Source organism: Nicotiana tabacum, chromosome 24 (genome assembly GCF_000715075.1).
Source record: "Nicotiana tabacum cultivar K326 chromosome 24, ASM71507v2, whole genome shotgun sequence".
Lineage (NCBI taxonomy): Eukaryota > Viridiplantae > Streptophyta > Magnoliopsida > Solanales > Solanaceae > Nicotiana > Nicotiana tabacum.
The window spans coordinates 95,672,047-95,681,111 of NC_134103.1; positions in this window are offsets into that span (position 1 = coordinate 95,672,047).

The window sequence follows — 9,065 nt, forward strand, 5'->3', positions numbered from 1 at the left end:
GTTTGAAAATGGGTTCACAGATTACCGTGGACTGGGCTATGAAATGAATAATGTAATTCAATCTGCCCAGGAAACTCATGACATCTTTCTTGCTCTTCGGTGGCGGTAATTCCTGAATGGCCTTGATTTTTGATATGTTTAGCTCTATCCCCTTCCTGCTTACAATGAATCCTAATAATTTTCTAGCGGGAACTCCGAACACATACTTTGTTGGTTTCAACTTCAAACTGTACCTTCGCAGGCTTTCGAAAAATTTCCTCAAGTCGTCCAAGTGCTCCGAACTATTTTGAGACTTTATGATGACATCATCCACATACACTTTGATCTCCTTATGAATCATATTGTGAAAGAGGGTCGGCATGACCCTCATGTAGGTGGCGCCGACGTTCTTGAGACTGAACAGCATAACTTTATAACAGTAGACTTCCCAAGGTATGGTGAAAGACGTCTTCTCTGAATCTTCCTCGTACATCAAGATTTGATGGTACCCAACGAAACAATCTACAAATGACTGTAGTTCGTGCTTCGCACAGTTGTTGATGAGGATGTGGATATTTGGTAAAGGGAAATTATCTTTTAGAATAGCTTTGTTGAGATCTCGGTAGTCCACACATATTCTGATTCTTTCTTGGGTACTGGGACGATGTTTGCCAACCAGCTTGGATAGTTAGTGACCCGTACTACATTCGCTTCTATCTGTTTGGTCACTTCTTCCTTTATCTTCAAACTTAAATCAGGTTTGAACATTCTGGGTTTCTGCTTGGCCGGCGGTCTAGTAGAATTGGTGGGTAGTCGATGTGAGACAATGTCAGTACTTAATCCGGGCATGTCGTCATAGGGATATGCGAAAACATCGATGTACTGTCAGAGGAGATTAATCAGTTTTTTCTTCTGCTCGACTTCTATGTGAATGCTGATTCTGGTTTCTTTTACATCTTCTTCACTTCCAAGATTGACCACTTTCAGATCTTCGAGGTTGGGATTTTTCTGACTCTCCAACTACTCAATCTCCTACCGGAGATTGTCGGGCATCATGCTCTCATCATACTACTCATAATACGAGTCGTTGTGCTCAGCGGTTTCGTTACATGTCATAATCGCGAAATGCGGGTTTTTAGCAGGTTGATTACTGAAAAGAAAAGCTAACTAAAAATAAAGCAGTAAATAAAGTTGCAATATTTGAGAAAATAATTCTTTTTATTTCATCAAAAAGGGAACGTCTAAAGCGTTCACAAGAGGCAAATGACAAAAAGGTACAGACACGGTGCATGCCTCAATTAACCATGCACTTTTCAAAAGAAAAATTTTACAGTTCCATACTACCAAGACTCCCGACGAACCAAAGATTGACTGGCAATCCAATTCCGTAGCTCTTCCCCTAGTTCGGCATCCCTAATAGTCGGTGTCTTGATGTCAGTCCCTTCACAGTATTCTTCAATCATATTCACGAATAGCTTTCCCATCCCGTCAATGATATTATCTTCGGGTACTGAACTCTGTCCCAGACTTGCAATATGCTCTGGCACAAAAACCTTTTTCCCAGAGCTAACAGTACGAGCTTTCCCTTCCAGAGGTTGATATCATATGCCAGCCCTTCCTTTCTGCCCATTATGTTCAATTGGCTATGTGATTCCATCTAACTTAACTCTCAACCCTATTCCTTGCCTGTATCCATATTTCATCATCTCCCTCATCGCTATCTTGGATCTATAGAGTGACTACATTCCCAAGTTTTGTTCATTCTTCTCCATCTCGGTAGTCTGCATGATTTCCACCGCATGGAAAAAAACTCTGTCTAGCCCTTCAATGAACGGAACATCATACTCCAAATAGGCGGAATGACCCCACTCACCATGAACCACGATCTCCTGACATCCCCACTCAAATTTTATGCATTGGTGCAAAGTGGATGGCACAGCCCCTACCATATGTATCCAGGGCCTGCCCAATAATAAGTTGTAAGAAGAGGAGATATCCGTTACTTGAAACAACACCGGAAAATCGACCGGCCCGATCCGCAAGGCCAAATAAATTTCTCCAATAACATCCTTTTGCGAACCATCAAAGGCTCTCGCCCTTACGTTATTTTTCTTGACTTCCCTCAAATGAATTCCTAACTCTCGTAGGGTAGAGAGTGGACAAATGTTGACTCCTGACCCTCCATCGACCAGCACCCGGGACACCACTTTGTCCTCGCATTTGATAGTGATGTGAAGAGCCTTGTTCTCACTTGCGCCTTCGACACGAAGTTCGTCTCTTCTGAAGGTGATCATGTTTGCTTTGATCATTTTCCCAATTGTCGCGGCCAACACTTCACCGGTTGTGTTACTTGGTATACTTGCCCCACTTAGTACTTTCAACAGGGCGTCCTTATGACTGTCAGAACTCATTAATAGATCCATGATTGATATCTATGCTGGAGTTTTCTTCAGCTGCTCCTCCACAGAATACTATTTGCTTGATATTCTTTTCCAAAACTTGGCGGCTTTTGAGTCTGTTATATTCCTCCTTCAAATTTGTTCTCTCCCTGGATTTCCTCGATTGACATCTTCAGGAGCGTAGCATCTCCTAGACCTAGTCATACCATGTGAGGAGTCTGTCATTTTGGCCTTTCCCTTTTGCTGGTACGTCCATGGGACAGTTTTGTATTCCTGTAGCAGCGGCAGGTTGCTGTGAATAAGTCTGAACCGTTACTGTAGGTCTCAGTTGTACTGTAATAATCAGAGCCTTTTAGGGAGGAATCCTGGCGGCTTCTACATTTCCTATAGTTACAATCGTTCCCTTTAGGTCATACTCTTCATCCAATCGGATCATGTTAGCTCCCTGATTTTGATGATTTGGCAGCGGATTGCGATTCACATTGGGCGGTGCCGGAGTGCACTGAATGGCTCCGCTCTTGATCAGGGTTTCAATTTCATTTTTCAGCTTAAAACAATCTTCAGTATCATGACCAGGTACATTGGAATGGTACACGCATATTTTAGTGGCATCAAAATACTTTGAGGGATGTTCAAGAACCCTTCCTTCAATTAGGTGTATTAGAGGCTCGGCAATCGAGGCATAAGTTTTAGGATTCAACTTATTGTTTCTCTATTTTGTACTAGTCAAGACAGGATTCAACTTGTGGTTTCTCTATTTTTGCACTAGTCAAGACAAGATTCAACTTGTGATTTCTCTATTGTTGATGAAAAGAGTTGCCACCTAATATTAAAAGGTATACTAGGGTACCTATTTAATTAATAAGTCATATTTTTTTATTGGTCTGCTAACCGGTGAGATTATGGGTAAGGGTTCTTGTTCTTCTAAGGGAAAGGTGTTTGGCACCCCTTAAATTCTACGTGAGGTAGCTCCATAGGACTTAGACTAATTTTAAGGGATCAGTTATTTATACTATGCTCAATTACAATTCAAAGCACGGCTTACTATATATATTTAAGGGAGGGTATCTAAGAGGGATGTAAGACTTAAGAGGGATGTGAAATTATAAAAGAGTCTAGAGATAGGTTAAAAGAGTTCTGAAAGTAGTTTATATTATAAGGCTTGTAAAATGAGATTAAGTTATGGAAGTTGTTGATTTAGGGAATATTGTTCATATAACTCTGAAAGGTATTTGTAAGAAGGTGAGCCTAAATGTACCTTGATTTTTAAAATCTGAAAAGGAGCGATCTTTTGAAAAATCCATTTTGGCGACACTGCTTTACTGTTTTACAAAAATTTGATTTACCTTTTGTTAGTAAAACCGGCGATTCTTTTCAAATTTCCTTTATGATAAACGGGGCATTGTTTTGACTAAATTTTGGGCTTCAAAAATCTTTAAGAAAAAGCAAGTGAGCGATGCAGATTAGAATTAGCGAAATGAGGATTAGTTACCAACTAATTCCTTTTAAATCCTATATTATTTAAAGCTTGCCTATGTTTCATATGATATTAAAGCATGAAGATAAAATACGTAATCTAATATATGAGTGTTAAATACATGATAATAAAATACGATAAAATGACAAGGCAATAGGTAAAAGTAATGAAGCAGTAAGCTAGATTAATAAAGCAAAAAATAATAACGAAGAAAATGAGGGAAAGAAGACTAGACTCTTATGGTTGGGCCTCAAGAAGGTAGGCCCATCAATTGAAAGATGCGGCAACAACTGACCGGACTCTCCAGAAAAATGCGACAAGGCTTGGGACTTGGGTCTGAGTTCCTTAGGAACTCACCAAGCCCAAATGTGTATATGCCCAAAAGAGAAATAAAGTCGTTAGATATATGCCCCATATATTCAACATATCCAAACATGTATGAAACATAAACAAACGATTGGAACAAGAAATTATCAATATTCAAATACTATGGGAAATTATACTAATGTTGTAGTTATATATGGAAAATAATTTATATTAAAAACTTTTTGTTGTCATTAAACACTAAACCCCTAAAGAACAGAAAGTGTTAATGAATTAAAGGCTAAGAAGGAAGTTCAACTCAAGGTCGATGCCCCTTTTGAATCCCCCAACACTTCAAAGTTCCCAAGGGACTCGAGGCCTGGGGCAATGCTTGTGACGGGGAGGGCAGCCCAACCTAGAGCTAAACTCCTCTCCCAAATACCCTTAACCACTAACGACTTATTTTCCTTATGGGTTTAAGTGCCAATGAGGCCCTTTCAATGTAAACTAAATGCTATAGTATTACTTATCACAAAATATACTTTTCCTCCTAACATAAGAACACACAGTCTACATTTGATACCAAATAAAAGAATACATATCAAGTGACTTTAAAGGTATGACTTTCGAACACACACATGAGAGGAGCAAAAATATCATAAGCATAATGTTAAAGGTATGATCATTAGAGAAGAGCACACTCAAAGGGAAGGCAAGCTATATAGGGTTCATATATGCAACAACACAAAGATACAGATGCTCCTGCCTCTGGCAAACCAACTGTGAACCGATTAGTTTGCTTCTAGCACATACATGGGTTGATAATACTACTTATCACTTTAAGGGTCATCAATAAATATTCAGGCAAAACAGTTATGACTGGCCACTTTTACAGAAAATATCAGAAATAGGATTGAACTCTCAACATGAATACAAGTTCACAGATTTAAACATGAAATCCCTAAGGGGTCAACATAGTCATATCCTTAACGGTATTATCCCAAACAAGCCATCATGGTCAGACAGTATCAACAAAAGGGCTTCTCACAAGGTTTAAGGATCAGGTTCAGTTTCAGATTGACAATAATAAGAGGTGGGGTGGTTCAGAACAAAGCATGAAATCAGGAATCAAACAGGGACATACAATATTCAGTCAGTTATATATGAACACATCAAGTTAGGTTATGACTTCATATAGACAAGGGAGCTTTGCACATTACAGGATCAAGTTAAACATGTCATGAAGAGAGAGAGTTACAGATAAAGAAGGTATTGTATCAAAACACGTTTAACTCAGACATATAGTCTAGCTTAATATCTAAATGTGAAGTAGTCATGCTTCAGCTTTTAAAGATTTTCACTTGATTATAATAGAATAACTAAGTCCTATATTTATGGAAGATAATCTTAAAGATAGATGCACGTGAGCTTCACAAAGTCAGCAGTAGTTAAAAGAGATTAAACACAAGGAAGTACTACACCAAGTAACTTTTGAATTAAACACGTAACTAAAGATTTTAACTAATCATGAGACAACCGAGTTTAGCTTAACAATAATTATTAATTACTTATAACAATACAGGATAATGACTCATTCTATGAAGAAAAGGATAACTCCATCTTAACAAAATGTGTACAGTAGAGCTATTGGTATTCATGAAAGGGAGAAAGTTTAATTCAAACAAGACTGGGTTAACATACGCAACCAATAATTAGATGAGATCATAAGAATGCCATGGTGATAACCCAGAAGTTGCTTTCACAGTTAACAAATACAAGTATAGAGAAGAAGGGCATATAAACACTTATATTTTCATGCTTAGGTTAAATGGTAGATAATTTGAACTTAGGAACCTTCAAGTTTATCTCAATTAGGACTATTGAATCATAGACTCAATCACATGACAAACAGAACACATGGAAAATAATAGGTAGAGGTGAAGATCATAGTAGAGTCATCAATGAGATTATGAAGTTCAAGTAAGACATGATCAGTCACTCATGGTACATTACAACTTAAACATGTAGACTGTTAGAACTCAGAAACGAAAAATCATCAAGAATCATTTAATAACTTAATTAATCATTAATTAAAGACTCAAAAGGCATGAGAAATGATCACAAGCAGATAATATACTATCATCACCTGAACATAAACATTCCCATACTAATTACAAATATCATAAACTACTGTAATTCTCAGAAGATAACTAGCACATTTATAGCGTTGAGATAAGATGAGCAAAATAGAGAAATGAGAAATGTACTGACCTTTTTGAGGGCAACACACCAAACAGGGATATCTCTTAGTTGCTTAAGACCTCATAGACTTCAAGCTCGAAGCAGCGATAGTACTCAAAAACAAAGAAAAGGATTCAGTAAGAAACCTAGGTTTCAAAAAATCAGAATTACTCTTAGAGGATAATGTAATTGTTTTTCTTCAATGTTAGGTGTGTGTTTTTCGTGTGTTTGGTGAGAATATTAAAGGCCCTTTTTATAGTGCCATTTAAGGCTCTAGGATTTCACAAATTCAAATTAATAGTGGAGGGTGATGCATAGTGGGTGATGATAGTAAGATTGAGTAAAATCATAAAGAAACAGAGGGAAAAAACAATGTTGATTTTACCTGAGAGGAGGGTCAACCGTTGAAGGCTTTGGACTGGTGATTAAAACTCTAATTTCCAGAGGTCACTGCGTTTGACATCTGGACAAGAATAATGATGATGGTGCTGCAGAAATTCGACCATGCATGTCATGGATTTGAAAACACAAAGGAAGAAACAGGCGAGCTCAACAACACAATTTGGGGTCTTAGGGTTTGATTTGGATTTTGAATTCTATCGGCGAAAATGAGAAAGAATAGCAGGATTCGCGTATAGTAGGGGGCGTATAGGCGTTTCAGGCTTTGATTGAGATGACCTTGCACAATTTTGTGTAAGGTTTTGGAGACTGGTGGGTTAGGGCATGAGGAGAGTAAAGAGCATTTTGGGAAACTAGGGCGGCCGAGTGAGGGGGAAAATGTTTTAAGGTTTGAGAGATAGGGGTTGGTCTCTGAGGTTAAAGTTTAGGGAAGAGATCAAGGTCGTTGATCTTTTAGATCAACAGTTCTGGTATTTAGGGGTTTAATGGGTTTTAATAAGGAAAAATAGAGACCGTTGGATCCTTGTGATCCAACGGTTAAGATAAAATCTTGCGGTGGTTTAAAATAATGAGAAAAGAAGGATTAAACCAGGTCCGTTGTTGGTGTGAATCGACGTCCAAGATTGCTTGTATTTGTTTTGTGAATGGGATTAGAGAGTGACATGGCACAATTTGATTGGTTTAGAGAGGGTGGCATGGATTGCCAAAGTGGAAAGAGTTGGGCGTTCGGGTTGGGTGTATTTTCAGACTGGGCTTGTTAATTGTGCCAAAAATAATTTAATGAATGACCACTTTGCCTTTGGTTTGAGAATTGCAATTGTGGCCCTTTTGTATTTTAATCCCTTCTTGAATTTAATTTAAATAAACTTAAAAAATTTTAATAAATGTGGTAAACATTATAATACTAGATATACTACTAATTATTTAATTAACTATTTGTAAAACACTTTATTTTTCCTAAATTACAACACTAATTTCGAATTTCACATAATAATATAATCAACTAGAAATTAAAGAGTAATTTATCAAATTAATTATAGGAACTATGTAATGTATATATAAGAATTATTTTAATAATCTTAAAAAAGTGAATACATTTGCAATTACATAATGTTAATACTACGCGATTGATTTTAAAAACTAATACTTAATTAATTTGTAAAAATAAGTATTTGTTACTAGAAAATACTTTATATATTTTTATTATAAATTATTAAGTATAAATAAATTAATTTAAAAAGAGAGGGTCAAAATTGGTCGTCAACGCTCAAAACTCTATTGATTCATTTGTTATGCCTACAGATACCTTTGTTAAGGCTCACGCTGGGGCCATTAAAGTTGAACGAGGAAGTCGAACCTATTCAAAGTTAAGAAGAGGGATAACGAGATGCTTAGGAAATTCGTGTCGAGATTCCAAATGGAACAGATCGATCTGCCACCGGTTGCAGATGATTGGGCCGTTCAAGCATTTATTCAGGGGCTCAACCCCCGATGTTTGGTTGCGTCTCAACAACTGAAGCAACATTTGGTAAAGTATCCAGCGGTTACCTTGGCCGATGTCCACAACAGGTATCAGTCAAAGATCAGAGTCGAGGACGACCAATTAGGGACCCCCTCGAGGTCAGTTTATCCTAGTAGAGCGAACAACAAGTCTAAAAGAGTAATGGATCAGGAGTCGAGGCCACCCCAAGATCGATACCAGCCATACAACTCAAATAGAAGGGGAAACCAACCCAGTCGCTATCCGACCAAGAACGAAAGAAGGAATGATCAGGGTCCAAGCAATCGAGGGTTAATGAATAGAAATGGGTTTGACAGATCAACTAGAGGTAGAGATGCCTCGAGGCTATCAGAATATAACTTCAACGTAGATACAGCGAGTATAATATCGGCCATCGGTCGCATCAGGGAGACCAAATAGCCGAGATCACTCTAGTCCAATTCGGCATAGAGGGATCACAATTTTATATGCAAATATCATGGTACTCACGGGCATAGAACCGAGGAGTTTTGGCAGTTAAAGGAAGAAGTGCCTCGTTTGTTCAATAATGGTCATCTTCGAGAATTCCTAAGTGAGCAGGCCAAAAACTATTTCAAGAACAGGGACGCTAACAAGCAGGTCCAGTAGGAGGAAACCCAACATGTGATTAAAATGATACCGGAGGAGTAGATGTTCCCCAAGGACCAATGATAAAACGCACCAAAGTCTCCATCACGAGATAAAAATAAACTCGAGATTATGTTCCGGAAGGATCCATCTCGTTTAG